Source organism: Chiloscyllium punctatum, chromosome 11 (genome assembly GCF_047496795.1).
Source record: "Chiloscyllium punctatum isolate Juve2018m chromosome 11, sChiPun1.3, whole genome shotgun sequence".
In the NCBI taxonomy this organism is placed as follows: Eukaryota; Metazoa; Chordata; class Chondrichthyes; order Orectolobiformes; family Hemiscylliidae; genus Chiloscyllium; species Chiloscyllium punctatum.
This window is the reverse complement of record NC_092749.1, coordinates 116,301,523-116,322,710: the sequence shown is the minus strand read 5'-3', so window position 1 is coordinate 116,322,710 and position 21,188 is coordinate 116,301,523. Positions and strand designations below refer to the sequence as shown.

At 42.8% G+C, this 21,188-nt stretch overlaps 1 non-coding gene across 1 annotated transcript; it reads right to left on the bottom strand.

The window, feature by feature from the left end:
• Nucleotides 1–12,931: 12,931 nt before the first annotated feature.
• On the bottom strand, nucleotides 12,932–13,014 carry trnal-uaa (transfer RNA leucine (anticodon UAA)). The gene has a single exon. It is a non-coding gene; the product is annotated as a tRNA-Leu (tRNA).
• Between the last annotated feature and the right edge of the window lie 8,174 nt (nucleotides 13,015–21,188).

Here is a 21,188-nt window from a genome sequence, read left to right as displayed (position 1 = left end):
CTAAATCCTAAAGGTCAAGTTAATTAGCTGGCCATCACCTGTGCAATGTAATTAGTCAGAACATTTTTAGACTGGGTTGCAGAAAACCTCAGGGATTATTTTCTTGTTGTTCGTCTACAGGCTCCTAGCATCCAATCAAGTTGCAACTTGTTTACTCATGCTGTGAACCACACAATTTAGAAATGGGCATTTGCACGAGGTATGAGAGGGAACCTAGCATCAATGGAACAGTTTTGTAATTAGTCACCATGACACAAATGTCCTTCCCACTAAAAATTTGATTTCTTGCTGTGACCCTATGCCCCTCAAGTAGAAATAAACTACCAGCACCTTTCCTGAGAAGGCATGATTCAAGTTTGAGTCTTTAATAAGTCTTAATACCCCTATCTACTGTCCTACCCTCCACAAATGGAAGAAGCAAATGTATCCAGACATTTAACCAAGAAGACTGTGTGATGGATTGACTTAAACATAGCACTGTATTTATATAACACACAGACATGTGGAAATAAGGAAATAGGAAGTCAAGAATGAAAGATTTGTCTTTATTAGTCCCTTTCACAAGCTCATGATATCTCAAAGCATTTCAGAGTCAATGAAATACTTTAAAAATGTGAAAAAATATTCACCCTGTGACCACTGTATCTGTCGCTGTGTTGATTCATCATAAAGTCACCCAATTACTATCCATAATGCCCTATTGAGCCGCCTACCCTCCAATCACTGCCCTCATTTGCTCACCTGTTATCTAAAACACACTTTGGCTCATCCACTGTCCACAATTCCTTCATGGAGTCACCTTTTCTCTGTGTCTCCCACGGTCCCTCACTAATTCAGTTCCACTTTGAACATTCACTGTTGGATTGGTTTCAAGGGTTGTGACTCTAAATTGAAAATTTGACCTTATTTTAGTCTACTCAAATGTTCATCTTTGATGATAATTGCTAATAGAAGGACAATCCCAGAAAAGAACTACATCCATCCACTTCCAGCCGCCAATCCAGGAAGTGGGGAGATAGGTAGTGAAAGGACAGGATCTGTATTAGTGGTGCTGGAAGAGCACAGCAATACAGGCAGCATCCAAGTAGCTTCGAAATCGACGTTTCGGGCAAAAGCCCTTTATCAGGAATAAAGGCAGTGAGCCTGAAGCGTGGAGAGATAAGCTAGAGGAGGGTGGGGGTGGGGAGAGAGTAGCATAGAGTACAATGGGTGAGTGGGGGAGGGGATGAAGGTAATAGGTCAAGGAGGAGAGGGTGGAGTGGATAGGTGGAAAAGAAGATAGGCAGGGAGGACAAGTCTGGGCAAGTCATGGGGACAGTTACTGAGCTGGAAGTTTAGAACTAGGGTGAGGTGGGGGAAGGGGAAATGAGGAAACTGTTGAAGTCCACATTGATGCCCTGGGGTTGAAGTGTTCCGAGGCAGAAGATGAGGTGTTCTTCCTCCAGGTGTCTGGAGGTGAGGGAGCGCCGGTGAAGGAGGCCCAGGACCTCCATGTCCTCGGCAGAGTGGGAGGGGGAGTTGAAATGTTGGGCCATGGGGCGGTGTGGTTGATTGGTGCGGGTGTCCTGGAGATGTTCCCTAAAGCGCTCTGCTAGGAGGCGCCAAGCCTCCCCAATGTAGAGAAGACCGCATCGGGTGCAACGGATATAATAAGTGATATTAGTGGATGTGCAAGTAAAACTTTGATGGATGTGGAAGGCTCCTTTAGGGCCTTGGATAGAGGTGAGGGAGGAGGTGTGGGCACAGGTTTTACAGTTCCTGCGGTGGCAGGGGAAAGTGCCAGGATTGGATGGTGGGTTGTTTGCGGGCGTGGACCTGACCAGGTAGTCGCGGAGGGAACGGTCTTTGCGGAAGGCGGAAAGGGGTGGGGAGGGAAATATATCCCTGGTGGTGGGGCCTGTTTGGAGGTGGCGGAAATGTCGACGGATGATTTGGTTTATGCGAAGGTTGGTAGGGTGGAAGGTGAGCACCAGGGACATTCTGTCCTTGTTACGGTTGGAGGGGTGGGGTCTGAGGGCGGAGGTGCGGGATGTAGACGAGATGCGTTGGAGGGCATCTTTAACCACGTGGGAAGGGAAATTGCGGTCTCTAAAGAAGGAGGCCATCTGGTGTGTTCTGTGGTGGAACTGGTCCTCCTGGGAGTAGATACAGCAGAGTCAGAGGAATTGGGAATACGGGATGGCATTTCTGCAAGAGATAGGGTGGGAAGAGGTGTAATCCAGGTAGCTGTGGGTGTGATGGTGGGGGGAATGGGGGTGGAGTCATAAGCAGGGGTAATGTTTCCCTTGGGGTCCTGGGGGGTAGGGATAGTGACAGTGGGGTCTGCGGGGGGCATGTCAGCAGAATGCAGGTGAGTGGCGCTGGTGTGGGCGGATGTGGTGGTGCCCACGGCAGTAGGGGTGGCGGAAGTCACTGAGCCTGTGGCATCAGCAATGATGTGAAGGGCAGAAGTGATGTCAGGTGTGATGCATGAGGAATTGTGAGGGGTGGAAGTGGTTGTGGAAGTGGCCATGATGGGGGCGGAAGTGACATCATCAATCAGCGTGGGGGTGGCAGCTGCATCAGCCGCATGGCTAATGGTGGAATAGGTTCCGAGGCCAGGAGAATCTTCTGGAATGTTTGAGGAGCGCTGGTTATGGAGGTGAGTGGATAAAAGTTTGTTGTACTTACAGTTTTTGATGTTTGAGATGGAATTGAAATACTGTTTGTTGAGAGTATGAATTCTCCTGAGGATGTAGTACAGAGTGGGTCCTTTGCAATTCTGAGAGAGTGTGGCCCTCAGCTGAGGCAGGGCTGACTGTAGAGAGGTTAGGTGCCGGCGCATTGCTGCATGCGGAGGATCTTGAAGGAGAACTGTTGCTGGTGTTTTTGAATCTGTAGTCTGTACTGTTTGTCCTGTTCGGGTCCGAACTCTGCTGGTTTAACGGTGGTCCGGAGTCCATGTGAGTTGGTTACGGAGGCAGGCACTGAGGAAGCGAATGTAGCTGTGGTACCGAGTTTGTTTCACAACATGGTTGAAGAGCTTCAGGGCAGAGGAAATGACCTGGGAGTTGCAGTGGGAGAGGGACTCCCTGAGATTCTTGTAGAGAGAGGAGGAAAACTTCTTCAAGGCAGGCATCCTTGCAAGAGGATTCGCAGTAAGGTTAAAATCAACGAGGTAAAAACAATGACTGCAGATGAAAGAACAGGGCTAACTGGTTGGTTAATAATATCTAGTAGACATTTGCTTTTGTGGGATCAAATCCTACTCTGGTAGCTGGATTGCTATCATCAATCAGTAAGGGCATGTGGTTAGGGTCAAAAAGTGTGGTGCTGAAAAAGCACAGCCGGTCAGGCAGCATCCAAGGAGCAGGAGAGTCGACGTTTTGAGCATAACCTCTTCATCAGGAATTAGTCACATTCCTGATGAAGAGCTTATGCTCAAAACATCGATTCCCTTGCTTTGTCTGACTAGTTGTGCTTTTCCAGCACCACACTTTTGACTCTCATCTCCAGCACCTGCAGTCCTCACTTTCTCCAAGTAGTTAGGATGTTAGACTTAACATCCAATGGACAGATATCTGCATGAGTTTGACCCTCACTGCTGGTAAGTGAACTTTCACCCTTATCGAATGTATAAGTCCAGATGGCACAATCTCTGAGCAACAGGTTGCCACTTCAAGACTGAAATGAGCAGGAAATTATTCTCCCAGAGGGTGGTGAATCTGTGGAATTCTTTGTTGTAGAGGCTGAGTCATTAAAGATATTCATGGCTGAGATAGATAGATCCTTAATCAGTAAAGGAATTAAGGATTGCAGGAAAGTGGAATTGGGAAATACCTGATCATACAAGATCTCACTGAATGGTGAAACAGTCTCAATGAGCTGAATGGCCTGATTCTATTGCCACGTTGAATGGACTTATGGAAAAGAAACTAGAGCAGAATTGTATTGAAAAATGCTGTTTTTTATTGACATAAAATATAGCATGACAGATGTTAAAATCTCTAATTCGTTCAGGATCTACCTGCACTGTTCTTGTTTATGACATCTGAATCTTCTGATTAAATTAGAAACCTGTAAACAATTCTCAAAGATCCACTGTTTTAAATGTAATAACAGGCTCCTGTTGGCAAACTTGAAAATATACCAAACAGCCCTAGGATGTAACTTATTGTTGGCTTCATAATGCCACCATTTCCCAGCAAGCAATCAACCCCAACTCAGCATTTTGACTCCAAATTTATGATAACGCAATTCACCTGAAGTGACCCCACTGAATTCAGTCTGTTCCTAATCCTCTGCTGGAGCAGTAACTGTCCTCACAGTAGACCATTCCATCTCTGGAGAAAACCAGTGCCAAATCAAATTTATGCCTAATTTTAGTACTGACAATGAGACAAAGACAGGAAGGTTAACGTATTGACATTAAGCTAATTTCACTGTCATCTCTAATTGTCCTTGAGAAGGTGGTGGTGAGCTGCCTTTTTGAACCACTGCAGTCCTTATGCTGTCAGTTGACCCACAATGCCCTAAGGGAGGAAATTCCAGGATTATGACATTGAAAGATTGGTGCTATATCTCCAAGTCAGGATAGTGTCCGGCTTGGAGGGAAAATTGCGGGTGGTGGTGCTCCCAAGCATCTGCTGCCTTTGTCTTTCTAGGTGGCAGTGGGTTTGGAAGATGCTAGCTAAGAATCTTTGGGGTGAATTTCTGCATTGTAACTTGTAGATAATACACATTGCTGCTACTGAGCATCAGTGATGGAATAGGATGGATGCTTGTGGATGTGGTGCCAATCAGGTGGGCTATTTTGTCCTGGATGGTGTCAAGCTTCTGAGGGTTGTTGGGGCAGTACTTTTGCAGATAAATGAGTATTCTATCACTCTGCTGACTTGCACCTTGTAGATGAAGTATAGATTTTGAGGTATCAGGAGGTGAGCTACTCATGGAAGGATTCTTAGCCTCTGACCTACTTTTGCAGTCTTTCTATTGTTATGGCTGGTGCAGTTCAGCTTCTTGTCAATGATAACCCCCAAAATATTAATATTGGGAGATTGAGTGATGATAATACCATTAACTGTAAAAGGGCGCTTATTTAATTCTTTCATGTTGGATATGGTCATTGCCTAAATGTTGAGGCCTAAATGTTATTTGCCACTTTTGGTCATAAGCTTGGACATTATAAATAAAAGCAAAATACTGCAGATGCTGGAAATCTGAAACAAACATAGACAATGCTGGAGAAACTCAGCATTTTCTAGTCTACATTCAAGCAGGAGGAAGAATAAAATAAAAGCAAGGGTCAATGTTGTATTAAAATATGCCTGGGGAGCTCAGGCCTGTGATTTGCATATCCTGTGCTATGTGGGAAATCTGGGGTGCTCCAGCTTGAATAGTTGATCATACAAACAGATTATTGGAAGGAGTGAATATTGAGTTTGGTAGCAGAGCAACTGATCAAACTCTGTTCAGAGGTCTCCATCATAGAGACGTACAGTACGGAAACAGACCCTTCGGTCCAACATGTCAATGCCAACCAGATATTCTTCATTAATGTAGTCTCCTTTGCCAGCATTTGGCCCATATCCCTCTAAACTCTTCCTATTCATATACCAGTCCAGATGTCTTTTAAATGTTGTAATTGTACTAGACTCCACCACCTCCTCTAAAACTCATTCCATATATGCACCACCCTCTGCATGAAAACATTGTCCCTTAGGTCCCTTCTAAGTCTTTTCCTCTCACCTTAAACCTATGCCCTCTAGTTTTGGACTTCCCTACCCAAGGAAAAAGACCTTGACTATTCAACCTATCCATTCCCTCACAACTTTACAAAATTCTATAAGGTCACCCCTCATCCTCCGAAGCTCCAGAAAAAAATAGTCCCAGCCTATTCAGCTTTTCTCTATTGGTCAAACCTTCCAATCTTAGCAACATCTTTGTAAATCTTTTCTGAACCATTTCAAGTTTACCAAAATCTTTCCCATTGTAGGGAGACTAGAATTAAACACAGTATTCCACAAGTGGCCTAACCTATTGTCCTGTACAGCCATAACATGACCTCCCAATTCCTAATCTCAATGCACTGACTGATAAAGGCAAGTGTTCCAAACATCTTCACTACCCTGACTATCTGCAACTCCACTTTGAAGGAGCTATGAAGCAGCACCCCAAAGTCTCTTTGTTTGGCAACACACCCCACGACCTTACTATGAAGTGTATAAGCCCCGCTCTGATTTGCTTTTCCAAAAGTCAGCTCCTCGCATTTATTGAAATTAAACTCCACCTGCCACTCCTCAGCCCATTGGCCCAATTAATCAAGATACCCTTGTAATCTGAGGTAAACTTCTTCGCTGTCCACTACCCTTCCAATTTTGGTGTCATTTGCAAACTTACTAACATATCTCTGATGTTCACATCCAAATCATCTATATAAATGATGAAAAGCAGTGGACCCAGCACTGACCCTTGCGGCACACCATTGGTCACAGGTCTCCAGTCTGAAAAGCAACTCTCCAACTCACCCTCTGTCTCCTATCTTTATTTTATCACTATTCAAAGTTTGTGAGAAGATTTGTAGCTCGGGTGCTCATTGTTGTGGTTCTGTTCGCCGAGCTGGGAATTTGTGTTGCAGACGTTTTGTCCCCTGTCTAGGGGACATCCTCAGTGATTGGGATCCTCTTCTGAAGCGCTTCTGTGATGTTTCCTCCGGCATTTATAGTGGTTTGTCTCTGCCGCTTCTAGCTGTCCGTTCCAGCTGTCCGCTGCAGTGGTCAGTATATTGGGTCCAGGTCAATGTGTTTGTTGATAGAATCTGTGGATGAGTGCCATGCCTCTAGGAATTCCCTGGCTGCTCTCTATTTGGCTTGCCCTATAATGGTAGTGTTGTCCCAGTCAAACTCATGTTGCTTGTCATCTGTGTGTGTGGCTACTAAGGATAGCTGGTCGTGTCGTTTCGTGGCTAGTTGGTGTTCATGGATACGGATCGTTAGCTGTCTTCCTGTTTGTCCTATGTAGTGTTTTGTGCAGTCCTTGCATGGGATTTTGTACACCACGTGGGTTTTGCTCATGCTGGGTATCGGGTCCTTTGTCCTGGTGTGTTGTTGTCTGAGAGTGGCTGTGGGTTTGTGAGCTGTTATGAGTCCTAGTGGTTGTAGTAGTCTGGCTGTCAGTTCAGGAATGTTCTTGATGTATGGTAACATGGTTAGTCCTTTGGGTTGTGGCATGTCCTAATTCCGTTGTCTTTCCCTTAGGCATCTGTTGATGAAATTGCGGGGGTATCCATTTTTGGCGAATACATTGTAGAGGTGTTCTTCTTCCTCTTTTTGCAGTTCAGGTATGCTGCAGTGTGTTGTGGCCCTTTTGAACAGTGTCTTGATGCAACTTCTTTTATGTGTGTTGGGTGGTTGCTTTCGTCGTTCAGGACTTGGTCTGTGTGTGTGGCTTTCCTGTATACATTTGTGGTGAATTCTCCGTTCGGTGTTCTCTGTACCACCACGTCTAGGAATGGGAGTGGTTGTCCTTTTCTTCCTCTCTAGTGAATCGGATTCCTGTGAGTGTGGCGTTGATGATCTGGTGTGTGTTTTCTATTTCTGTGTTTTTAATGATTACAAAGGTGTCATCCACATATCTGACCCAGAGTTTGAGTTAAATTTGCGGTAAGACTGTTTGTTCTAATCTTTGCATTACCGCTTCTGCTATGAGTCCAGAGATCGGTGAGCCCATGGGTGTGCCGTTGATTTGTTCATATATTTGGTTATTGAATGTGAAGTGTGTTGTGATGCACAAGTCCAGTAGTTTAAGTATGCCGTCTTTGTTGATAGGTTCAACGTCCTGTTGTCTGTTATGTCTGTCCAGCAGTTTGGCTATTGTTTCTCTGGCTAGGGTTTTGTTGATAGAGATGAACAATGCCGTTACATCAAATAAGACCATGGTTTCTTCTTTGTCTATGTGTATATTTCTGATGATGTCCAAGAATTCCTGTGTCGATTGTATAGATTGTCTGGATCCGCTGATCAGGTGTTTCAGTTTCTGTTGTAGTTCTTTAGCCAGTTTGTGTGATGGTGTCCCTGGTAGTGATACGAAGGGTCTGAGTGGGATGTCTGGTTTGCGCACTTTGGGTAGTCCATAGAATCTGGGGGTGGTGTTGCTTTCAGGTTTCATTCTTTGTAGGTCAAACCTGGTTATCTGTCCGTTTTTTTTTGCAGGTTCCTCAGTGTGTTGTTTATCCTATTGGTGAGCTGTGGGGTGGGGTCAAACTCCCTCTTTTGGTAGGTGTTGGTATCTGCAAGTAGTTGTTGCGCTTTCTGGATGTATTCTGCTTTGTCCAGGATGACCGTCATTCTGCCTTTGTCTGCTGGTATTATGATTATGTTCTCATCATTTCTTAGTGTTTTTAGTGCTTCCCTCTTCTTGGTGTTGAGGTTGTGTGTTTGTCTTTTCCTTGTTATCAGCGGTACAATACTTTGTCTCACTGTTTGTTGTGTCTCTTCTGTCAGTCCATTGTTCCTGAGTGTGCATTCTAGTGCTGCTAGGAAGTCTGCTGTCTTGGCGTTCCTGTGGTTATAGTTGAGTCCCTTGGCCAGTATTGTCCCTTCCGTGTCTGTGAGCTGTGTGTGGGAGAGGTTTCTAACCCAGGTATGTGTTGTGTTGTCCTCTCTGTTGTGTGTTAGTTTGGCCATTTTTTCTTTTAGTGCTTTTTTTTTGTGGTGTGTGGTCCTGTTCTATGGACCGGGTCCATTTCTGATTGGTGGTTTTTGAAATTAATTATTTTTTGGCACGCAATTTCTTGTCTGTATTTGTGTAATCTGTTGTGTGCGTCTGTAATCATTACCTGGATCATCCTGAATCCGCTCTGTCTGGCTGTGTCTCTGGCTTGTGGGTTATCTGTTCAAGACACTGTTCAAAAGGGCCACAACACACTGCAGCACACCTGAACTGCAAAAAGAGGAAGAAGAACACCTCTACAATGTATTCACCAAAAATGGATACCCCTGCAATTTCATCAACAGATGCCTAAGGGAAAGACAACAGAATTAGGACATGCCACAACCCAAAGGACTAACCATGTTACCATACATCAAGGACATTTCTGAACTGACAGCCAGACTACTACAACCACTAGGACTCATAACAGCTCACAAACCCACAGCCACTCTCAGACAACAACACACCAGGACAAAGGACCCGATACCCAGCATGAGCAAAACCCACGTGGTGTACAAAATCCCATGCAAGGACTGCACAAAACACTACATAGGACAAACAGGAAGACAGCTAACGATCCGTATCCATGAACACCACCTAGCCACGAAACAACACGACCAGCTATCCTTAGTAGCCACACACACAGATGACAAGCAACATGAGTTTGACTGGGATAACACTACTATTATAGAACAAGCCAAACAGAGAACAGCCAGGGAATTCCTAGAGGCATGGCACTCATCCACAGATTCTATCAACAAACACATTGACCTGGACCCAATATACTAACCACTGCAGCGGACAGATGGAACGGACAACTAGAAGCGGCAGAGACAAACCACAATAAATGCCGGAGAAAACAACACAGAAGCGTTTCACAGGAGGCTCCCAAGCACTGAGGATGTCACCTAGACAGGCGACGAAACGTCTGCAACACAAATTCCCAGCTCGGTGAACAGAACCACAACATTTTAGCACTATCTTCAAATTATTAGATAATTTAAATATTTAGTGTCAGGTACAGCAGAACACCCCAAGAGAATCTGGAGACAGAGTGAAATCTCACTAATGGACCTGCGGATAGACAAAGCCATAGGTCTAAAGCAAAATACTGCACATGGTGAAAACTGAAATAAAAAAAGAAAATGCTGAAATACTCAACAGTTTGGGTAGTATTTGTGAAGAAAAATGCTACCTCAGAGTACAACCAGGATCTTGATCAGATGGGCCAATGGGCCAAGGAGTGGCAGATGGAGTTTAATTTAAATAAATGTGAGGTGCTGCATTTTGGAAAGGCAAATCAGGGCAAGGCATATACACTTAATGGGAAGGTCTTAGGGAGCGTTACTGAACAATGAGACCTTGTAGTCCAGGTTCATAGTTCCTTGAAAGTAGAGTCTCTGGTAGATCAGATAGTGAAGAAGGCATTCAGTATGCTTTCCCTTACTCATTAGAGTATTGAATTTAGGAGTTGGGAGGTCATGTTGTGGTTGTACAAGACATTGGTTAGGCCACTTTTGGAATATTGTGCACAATTCTGGTCTCCCTATCGGAAGGATATTGTGAAATTTAAAAGGGTTCAGAAAAGATTTATGAGGATGTTGCCAGGGTTGAAGGGTTTGAGCTATAGGAAGAGACTGAATAGGCTGGGGCTATTTTCCCTGGAATGTGGGAGGCTGAGGAATGACCTTAATGATGTTTATAAAATCATGAGGGGCATGGATAGGGTAAATAGACAAGGTCTTTTTCTTGGGATGGGGGAGTCCAGAATTAGAGGGCATAAGTTTAGGGTGAGAGGGGAAAGATTTAAAAGGGACCTAAAGAGCAACGTTTTCAGCAAAGGGTGGTATGTGTATGGAATGAGCTGCCAGGTGATGTGGTGGAGGCTGGTAATTACATCTTTTAAAAGGCATCTGATGGGGATGTGAATAGGTAGGGTTTAGAAGGATATGGGCCAAGTGCTGGCAAATGGTCAGCATAGCCATGTTGGACCAAAGAATCTGTTTCTGTGCTATACATCTCTATGACTCCAATGGTTTAATGCTTCCACTGTTGATCAATCCTTTTACAGTGGGTAAGCACTCACCATTATTGGTGATGTCTGTGTTATCAGTTAATGAGCTGTCTGCTCTCCTCACAGCTCAGTGAGTTTCTCTAGTCAGTGGTTCAGGGGGGCAGACTACATCTGGTTTGTATTCAAAGAGCTGATCTCAGTCAGATGTACAGAACAATTAGAAGTATAACGTCATTGAGCAGCAAAGTCTCAGTTAGTGGCAATATCAATGAACTTGAACAAGTTGGTACTTGCCTTCTTATAGTGCAGTGGTAGTGTCCCTACCCCCGAAGACCAACTGACCCAAGTTTAAGTCTCACCTGCTCCAGGGGTCTATGATAACATTTCTGAGACAGCTTGATTAGAAAAAAGGTGAAATAATATTTTTTTAAAAAGCAAACTTTTTGTAGCCAAATACCGTGACAGCATAGTTGAGAGTTGGGAAAAATACCACGTAATTTACAATTTCACCCATTAACCGTAATCCAGCATTCGGCAAATTAGTCAACATTTTTAAAAAAGCTTGTGAAAAATATGCAACTACTTGCATTTATTTGTTATTTCACAGAGAACTGTACATTCTTTCTGGTTACGCTTGTCTCTGAACAGGAAGTTATTTAAGGCCGGAAACCCAATACTGACACAGAATTCAACTTGCTGCCCTCTGCTGCCATTTGTGACGAATGAGGACTGTGTTGTAATGTGGAACACTCAACACTGGGAGTCAATGTTCTGTTATCCACAGGATAATTCTGAGAACGTTCTGGACAAATTACCATCTCCTGAACCCAACATCTTGAATTTCTAATTAATTGCATCCAAATCCAGATACGATCACAGGTTGACCTTAATTTACAAAACTTATATTTTTAACATTAATCCAGCGACGCCCTCATTCCGTGAGTGATTTTAAAAAACACCGTTTCCTACTCACTTCATGTTTTAAGGTTTATATTTTACTAAGTACTTTTTTTTACAGATGTTGCAGGTTTGGATGATTAAGCAGCGTGCATTTTAAAACATTTAAAATAATTTTAATTGTAAACACATTGTAACTTTCCTTACATAATATGGGAATAGACTCTATTAAAGTATTTATTTAATATGATAAATACTATAAATTAAAGAGTAGCGGAAACATTTGAAGGGTGACTGAAGAATATCCCTGATGAGGTGAAATATCACGCTGAAAAATGGGAGACGCTGGCCTCAGTGAAGAAAGTACCGAATACTCTGGGAGCATTTTTGGGAACATATCCACGTAAAGGTGAAGCATGAAAAATATCGCACAAACCTCCATACAACTTTATCTACCTGACCCCTTCGAACAGCAACTGCCCTGCACATAACAGAATGTGTAGATCAAACATTAGCCATTTCAAACCGGCGTTGGAACAAGACATCTTCAATTCCAAGGTTAAAACTCACACAACACCAGATTATGGTCCCACAGGTTTATTTGTAAGTACAACCTTCCAAATAAACTTGTTGGACTATAACGTGGTGTTGTATAATTTTTAACTTGGTAAAAACAATAACTGCAGATGCTGGAAACCAGATTCTGGATTAGTGGTGCTGGAAGAGCACAGCAGTTCAGGCAGCATCCAAGGAGCAGCAAAATTAACGTTTCGGGCAAAAGCCCTTCATCAGATTTCGCTGCTCCTTGGATGCTGCCTGAACTGCTGTGCTCTTCCAGCACCACTAATCCAGAATAATTTTTAACTTTGTCCATCCAAGTCCAACATCGGTACCTCCACATCATCAATTCCAAGGGTCTGACTTGGTAGAAGATTATGAATGAATGAATGGACACATTATGTAAAAATTATTTAATAATTCTGCAGAATTCTCCGGGAATGTAAAACATAACAGTGAAATTTCATAAACACTTTAATAAATAGACAATAACATAGATTTTATTTTATAAAATAATTCAGAACATTAAACTTGCACTGTTTGTAGACGAGCGTTTTGATATATTTTAAACTTTGACATCAAAAATGTAGATGGATATTTAAAATGCTATTTTATATAATTTTAATGATTCACAAATCATAAGGATTCTAAATGTATGACAAAATGTGTATTTTTGGAGCAATATTTTGTACAGTTTTTAATGCCATCTTTTTTCAAGTAAGCAGTGAGTTAAAAATTGAGGATCAGTTCGAATTTGCTGTAACACAAAAGAACTACCAGGAGTGGGGTTCGAACCCACGCGGACATATGTCCATTGGATCTTAAGTCCAACGCCTTAACCACTCGGCCATCCTGGTCGGTGATAGTAGGTCTACTGGAACATGGCCCCATGATGTTGATAGTTACAAACGTTACTTCTGATGAGTTTTTAATGTATTGATTGGGAGTCCCCAAACCTGCGGTATCGCCGGGAATCCCGGCCCCGGGCCCGCGCCTGCGGGACAGCGATCGTGTAACCCGGGACGCGAGGCCCAGAAGCAGTTGTACCGCGCCCCGCCCACGGTTCCCGACTCCGCCCACCGACTCAAGTCCCACTCTTTTATCCAGGCCCCCACCGACTAACTCAATTCCCGCCCCCGCATCCACGCCCCGCCCACTGATCTCGTATCCCTCCAGTAGATCATATCCAGACTCCGCCCTAGCGAACAGGGCCCGCCCACAGAACAGACCCCCAGAGAACTGGCCCGCTCGATCGCTCTGGCTGCGTGCCATTAGTCAGGCCTCGTCCGCCAGACCACACCCACCTCATGGGTAAACGTCGACGCGCCCCGTTATGTAGGCCCCGCCTCCCTATACTAGCCTGCAATGGCATTTCCTGCCACTTGGTGGCACTTGTCCTATAATAAAAAATTAGAATTAAAAACAGCAGAAAGACAGCAATTTGGGCTGTTAACAATAACGCGTTACTTCGAGTTACACCACACAAAAAGTTTCCCTCCGTAACCATAAAACGTTAAAATGTAGGAGCAGAAGTAGACCACTCAGTTATCAGTCTGTCCCATTTTAGATGAAAATTCCAGTTTATTTGATAATCCGAAACCTCACGTCTTTTCCATAAAAGTTGATTCCCACACATAAAAACCTGAATTTTTATTATCCTATTCTCAAGCACTCTGTGCAGTAAAGAACTCTACAGACTCACTACCCTCAAGAAAGAAATTCCTTCTCATCTGTTTTTTTAAAAAGTTAAATGACACGCAACAGCAGGTTATTGTCCAACAGGTTTATTTGAAATCATCAGTTTTAAAAGCACTACCCCTTCGTTTACTTTAAAAGGGTGAACTCTTGCTCTGAGATTACATCCTCTGGCCCTAGACCCTCCCACAGTGGGGGCCAATCTCTCAGCATTCACTCTGTCAAGTGCCTGAAGGATCTTAAAAATCACACACCAGGTTATAGTCTAACAGGTTTGTGGAAACACTAGCTTTCAGAGCGCTGCTCCTTCATCAGGTAGCTGTGGAAGTATAACCACTTGATGAAGGAGCAACACTCCAAAGCCTGGTGTTGTGTGATTTTTAACTTCGTACACCCCAGTCCAACACCAGCATCTCAAAATACTGAAGAATCTTGAATGTTTCAATAAGATTGCCTCTCATTCTAATGAACTCAAAAAGCTCAGCCAGCTCGACCTCTCTTCAGAAAACAATCCCTCCAAACCTACCGAAGTGGCCTAGAGTTAAGTTTTTTGTGTGTCTTACTGCCTTTTTGAATCGCATTCTTGATGAAGGTCTTATAGAGTCATAGAGATGTACAGCATGGAAACAGACCCTTCGGTCCAACTCGTCCATGCCGACCAGATATCCCAACCCAATCTAGTCCCATGTGCCAGCACTTGGCCCAAACCCCTCCTATCCTTCCTATTCATATAACCATCCAGAAGCCTTTTAAATGTTACAACTGTACTATCCTCCACCACATCCTCTGGCAGCTCATTCCATACACATACCACCCTCTGCGTAAAAAAGTTGCCTCTTACGTCCCTTTTATATCTTTCCAATCTCTCCTTAAACCTATGCCCTCTAGGTTCTGGATTCCCCCACCCCGGGAAAAGACTTTGTCTATTTATCCTAGCCATGCCCCTCACAATTTTATAAACCTCAATAAGGTCACCGCTCAGCCTCCGATGCTCCAGGGAAAACAGCCCTAGCCTATTCAAACTCTCTCTATAACTCAAATCCTTCAACCCTGGCAACATCCTTGTAAATCTTTTCTGTACCCTTTCAAGTTTCACAACATCTTTCCAATAGGAAGGAGACCAGAATTGCTCACAATATTCCAACAGTGCCTAACCATGTCCTGTACAGCTGCAACATGACCTCCCAACGGCTTCTTCACTATCCTATCTACCTGCAACTCCACTTTTAAGGACCTAAAAACCTGCACTCCAAGGTCTTTTTGTTCAGCAGCACTCCCTAGGACCTTACCATTAAGTGTATACATCCTGCTAAGATTTGCTTTCCCAAAATGTAGCACCTCACATTTATCTAAACTCCATCTGCCACTTCTCAGCCTATTGGCTCATCTGATCAAGATCCCATTGTAATCTGAGGTAACCTGCTTCGCTGTTCATTACACTTCCAATTTTGCTGTCATCTGCAAACTTACTAACTATACCTCTTATGCTCTAATCCAAATCATTTATATAAATGATGAAAAGCAGTGGAGCTAGCACTGATCCTTGTGGCACTCCACTGGTCACAAGCCTCCAGTCTGAAAATAAACCTTCCACCACCACCCTCTGTCTTCTACCTTTGAGCCAGTTCTGTATCCATATGGCTAGTTTTCCCTCTATTCCATGAGATCCAACCTTGCTAACCAGTATCCCATGGGGAACCTTGTCAACACCTTACTGAAGTCCATATAGATCACAGCTGCCTTCGTCTTTATGCTCAAATCATTGACTCTACTGTTCTTCGGATGCTGTCTGACCTGCTGTGCTTTTCCAGTGCCACACTTTGAGACTCCTCCATTTTGAATAAGGGTGTTGCATTGGTTGTTTTCCAGTCCTCTAGATCTTTTCCAGAATTTAAGGATTCTGGACAGATTACTACCAGTGCATCCACATCTCTGTAGCTACTTGGTTTAATATCCCAGGATACATACTACCAGGTCCATTTTCCTGGTATCTTTCTTCAGTGGATGTTATTGCACTTATTACCCCACCTTTTTATTTCCATTTCTTTGCCCCTAGCTTATTTAGAACGTAATTCATGTCCTCGACCTAGGTGTTTACACAGATGTTAAGGAGTTGGTCAACTGCTGGATGAGGACCATGTTGTGCATGGGCTTTAGAAAACATTCCATGGAGTGGCACATAATTAAGTATAAAAGCCACTGAGTGGACATCATTAGAACACACTAGAAGAACACCCATAGATGGCAAAATCTAGGCTAGAAGACTCACCATGGAAAGGTTAAGATATAGATGGAGGCCTCAGCTTATTGTCTGTACTGACTGAATAAATGAACTACTCATTCTAATCACAACAATCAGCTAGTGCTCGTAGCCTTGCAGGTTACAAAATTTCAGTTGCAAATTCCAGTTTCTTTTAAATGAATTGAGGGTTTCAGTCTTGAAACCAAAATAAGCAGTGAATTCCAGACACCCACCATCAATTAGTAAGCCTTCACATAGAACACATGAAGAAGACAGATTAGTGCTTACTAATTAAAGTGAGAACCTGGTATATCTCAAATATTGTCTTATGCTCTTTGGCCTGCCCTAACCTTGTTGGTCTTCCAAAACAAGGAGTTGACCCTTAGTGTTAGTTGAAAAGGGTGTCACTGGAAAAGCACAGCAGGTCAGGCAGCATCTGGAGAGCAGGAGAGTCAATGCTTCGGGCATGAGCCCTTCATTAGGGATGGCCAAGTGTTGCAGAGTGGCACATTCCAAAGTCTAAGACTACATGCTGAGGGACACACTAACGTGTGGAGCAGCTGGCATCAAGGCACAATGGGGAAAGACCACAGTCTGAGGTTTTCCTGCTGAAGGTAATTGAAAGTCTGTTCAGTTATTGGACTCTCCTAGTGTATCAAATATATACAAATATCAGTATTGTATGTGTAAGAGAGATCTTTGATTTTGTGTACAGTCAAATTCCAACATTTTGTGTATTTACTTCATATGCAAGTGTGGAGAACAGAATTGCTTTGTGTCAATGTAGATTTACAAAGAGTTTTTTTAATAAATAAAGTATATTTTTGAAATTAAAACATAGTCTTGTATGTGTAAGAGATGCCTTCGGTTTTTTGGATAGAGTCAAACCTCTTGATGTTGCCACTGTACAGAACCAAACTACAGTTATACAACAAAAGCTCTTGGCTGAAGAATGCACTAAAGCTTGGGGCAACTGCCACTAAGGTGCAGTGAGGAAAGACCACTGCCTGAAGTCTTCCTGCTGAAGATAAATGGGAGTCCATTCAGTTATTGGACCTTCCAAGAGGCTCAAGTATATAGTTTTCTCTGTGTAAGAGACATGTTTGGTTAAAGTCAAACTCCAATGTTTGTTGGTTTTCTTGATATGATACTGTACAGAACTGTGTTTGTGACTATGTACAAATGCAAAAATATTTTTGAGTACAGTATATATTTGAAAGCAAAAAGATTACCACATGAAATAGTATTTCATATTAATGTATAATAAGATATTCTTTGTCTTCTTGCCCAGTTTTGTATTGAACACAAGCTCAAAGAATGGCATTTAACGACATGACATAACAGACTGAGTCAGCACAATCTGGTTCTACACTTGATGAAAATTAAGTATTTTCAATAAAGCATTATCCATAGCTTGAGCTAGATCAGCATTTATAGTCCATTCCTAATCAGCCTTTAGAAAGACAATCCTTCTTGAACCACTGCAGTCCATGTGCTATAGGCACTATGCTGTGAGTGAGACAGTCCTGGATTTTGGTCTTGTCACAGTGATGAAGCCATGATATAGTTCCAAGTTAGGAATGCACTTGACTTCAATGCTAGTGGTGATCCATACGTTTACTGCCCTAATGCTGCACTACTGGATGTTGCTCCCTAAGGAGTCTTGGAAAGATATTGCAGTGTACCTTGTGTTATACAAACTCCTGCCATTGTGCACCACAGATACCCACAAGGAGCAGGTACCACTTTAATCAGTGTTCGCCTAAACACACATTGATAATTCACAGGAAATGGTGAAAATCAGAATCTGCAGGCAAAGTTTGTAAATCTACTCTGGGGCAGTGAATTGAGAAATTGTGCATTTGCACATGTGGTAGTTACAGATTGATTTGTTACATTGGGATAATTTACTTGCAGTCAGTGTCAGTTAATAACTTTGTACATTTATCACCTTTAATAATTGCTATACCCTTTCATTTCCAGAATATTACATTTCCTTGTAGGTATTGCTGCAAAATTATTTAAATTATTAAGGAAAATGTTATTATTCCTATTATGTAGACTCGCACACAAAAAAAATACTCAGTGGGATAAGGTACTGGAGTGATACAGTCTGAAGAAGAGGCTGCACTTTCAGGACTGGAGTATATAATAGAGAAAAGGGAAGAGTGAGCAGTGGACTGATTGAGATCTGTACAATTGTGAAAGGTTTCCATAGGGGACATGTTGTAATAATGTTTGCCAATTGAACAGTAACATAATCACCAATAAACCCAGAAAGGAATTCAAGAGAAATATCTTTACCATGATAGTGATGAGAATGTAGAACTTCCTACTGAGGAGCAGTTGCAGTGATTTGTATTGATGTACTTAAAAGGAGACCAAGTATACATGTGACAGAGAGAAAAATAAAAGGATATACAGATATGTTTAGATGAAATGAGAAGGGAGAAGGTATATGGGGAGCAGAAAATCCATCACAGTTCAGCTGGGATGAATACCTGTTTCTCTGTCGTGAACCCTTTGCAAGAACATATCTTTCATCTGAACACAATCTGTCGCAAGTATTGACATTTAGTTGAAATGTATCTTGCACAGTAATCACCAAAAGTATGTGTATGTCTGCAAAATAAACTCTGCTTGCAGAGTCACATCATCAGCCACAGATCTGACACAAACTGTACCAGCTGCATGGATGAGTGAAAACCAACATGTTTCCTGCTCATTTTTCAGTTTGTTTCTCATTGGTAAAATGACTTGTGAAATCAGCACAACACCAGCACAATTTTGCAGAGCTACTTTCATAGCCTGAAGGCATGTACACTAACTACCTGCCATCTGATTTGCTGTAGTCCCCTTACCTTGTCTGCACTTTAAAGATAAGACTTCCCCAATATATTTGAAAAACTTTAAAACTGTTCAGGCTACATGAGCAGTTTATTAATTGCCTCTTGATTGTGCGTAGCATTGAGAGACACATCCACATCAGCGAAACTTCTGAGACAAAATGTCATGGGCAGTTTCTCTTCCCCTCAACAGTTTGTTGCAGAGGTGAAACCTTGTTCTAGTCAAGCTGTGAGGAGTTGGTCTTAACCTCAGCAGCATAGGGAGACTGGAGATAATCAGTTAAGGTCTTTCTTTCTCTCTTACTATCCTGTGAATTTTGCTGGGGTCAAAGGACAATTTGTTGCAATTTATCTGGTCACACACATGGAGAAAAGCTGCTTCAAATATGATGAAGGGTGATGAAAAGCTGGGTGAATTGCAAGGAACACTTTTAAGGAGTAGACGGGGAGAAGTGAAGGGGGGTGCATAGTCAAGGGAGCTAACTAGCTGAAGAAACATCACCAATCAGCTGAACTAGACAAAGTTAAAAATCAGGCAAAAGTGGGTACTGCAGATTCTACAGATTGGAGTCAAGATTTGAGTAGTACTGGAAAAGCGAAGCAGGTCAAGCAGCATCCAAGGAGCAGGAAAATTGACATTTTGGGCAAAAGCTCTTCATCAGGAAGTTAAAGTTAAAAAGCACACAACACCAGGTTATAGTCCAACAGATTTATTTGGAAGGCACTAGCTTTTGGAGAGCACCCTAGTGTTCCAAATAAACCTGTTAGACTATAACCTGGTGTTGTGTGATTTCTAAATTTGTTCACCCCAGTCCAACACCGACTCCTCCACATCTGAACTAGACAATTCAAAATGTAGAGATTAGGCGAAAGTGAGGACTGCAAAATGTAGCACTGAACTGTTGAAAGTGAGGAAAAAAAATCAGAACCTGAATTCATCAAGTCAAGAGAGTTTGATGAATATTAATGAGTCATGACAGAAGATAAGATTGCAACTCTTTTCAGTATGAAGAACTGTTCGCCAACATGGGAATTTGTGTTGCAGATGTTTCCTCCCCTGTCTAGGTGACATCCTCAGTGCTTGGGAGCCTCCTGTGAAGCGCTTCTTTGATCTTTCCTCCGCCACTTGTAGTGGTTTGAACCTGCCGCTTCGGGTTGTCAGTTCCAGCTGTCAGTTGCAGTGGTCAGTATATTGGGTCCAGATCGATGTGTTTATTGATTGAATCTGTGGATGAGTGCCATGCCTCTAGGAATTCCCTGGCTGTACTCCGTTTGGCTTGTCCTATAATAGTAGTGGCGTCCCAGTCGAATTCATGTTGCTTGTCATCTGCGTGTGTGGCTACTAAGGATAGCTGGTCGTGTCGTTTTGTGGCTAGTTGGTGTTCCATGACAAGCAGATGACAAGCAACATGAATTCGACTGGGACAACACTACTATTATAGGACAAGCCAAACAGAGAACAACCAGGGAATTCCTAGAGGCATGGCACTCATCCACAGATTCAATCAATAAGCACATCGACCTGGACCCAATATACTGACCACTGCAACGGACAGCTGGAACTGACAACCGGAAGCGGCAGATTCAAACCACTACAAGTGGCGGAGGAAAGATCACAGAAGCGCTTCACAGGAGGCTCCCAAGCACTGAGGATGTCACCTAGACAGGGGACGAAACATCTGCAACACAAATTCCCAGCTCGGCAAACAGGACCACAACAACGAGCACCCGAGCTACAAATCTTCTCTCAAACTTTGAATATGAAGAACATTTTATCCAATATCAATTATCTTATTTTCCTTTGCACCTTCTGCAGTATTATCAGAGCTTTGCTCCAATAGTGATGTGTTGACCTAATTTGCAATACTCAAGCTGTGGGCTAAGTCAGTATTGCATACTGTTAGAGCACAACTTATTGGATTTTATATTCTATGCCTCAGCTAAATAAGGAAAGGGTCCCATATATCTTTTTAACCACCATATTGACTTTTCTTGCTACCCTTAGAGATCTGTGAACATAGTGTCAAAAGTCCTTCTGTTCCTCCACATTACTCAATGTCTCCTTTTAAACACTATCATTTAATTTTATCTTGATTATGGACTAAATTGGGAGAAGGACTGTATTACAACAGAAGATCAAGGAAGGTATTGTTGTACTTTTAAATTGCAAGTTACTGAAACTCATTCCAAGTTATATTTATACCGTTGCTTTGCAAGTAATGAGGAAAAGTGCAGGGAGTGATGGTGC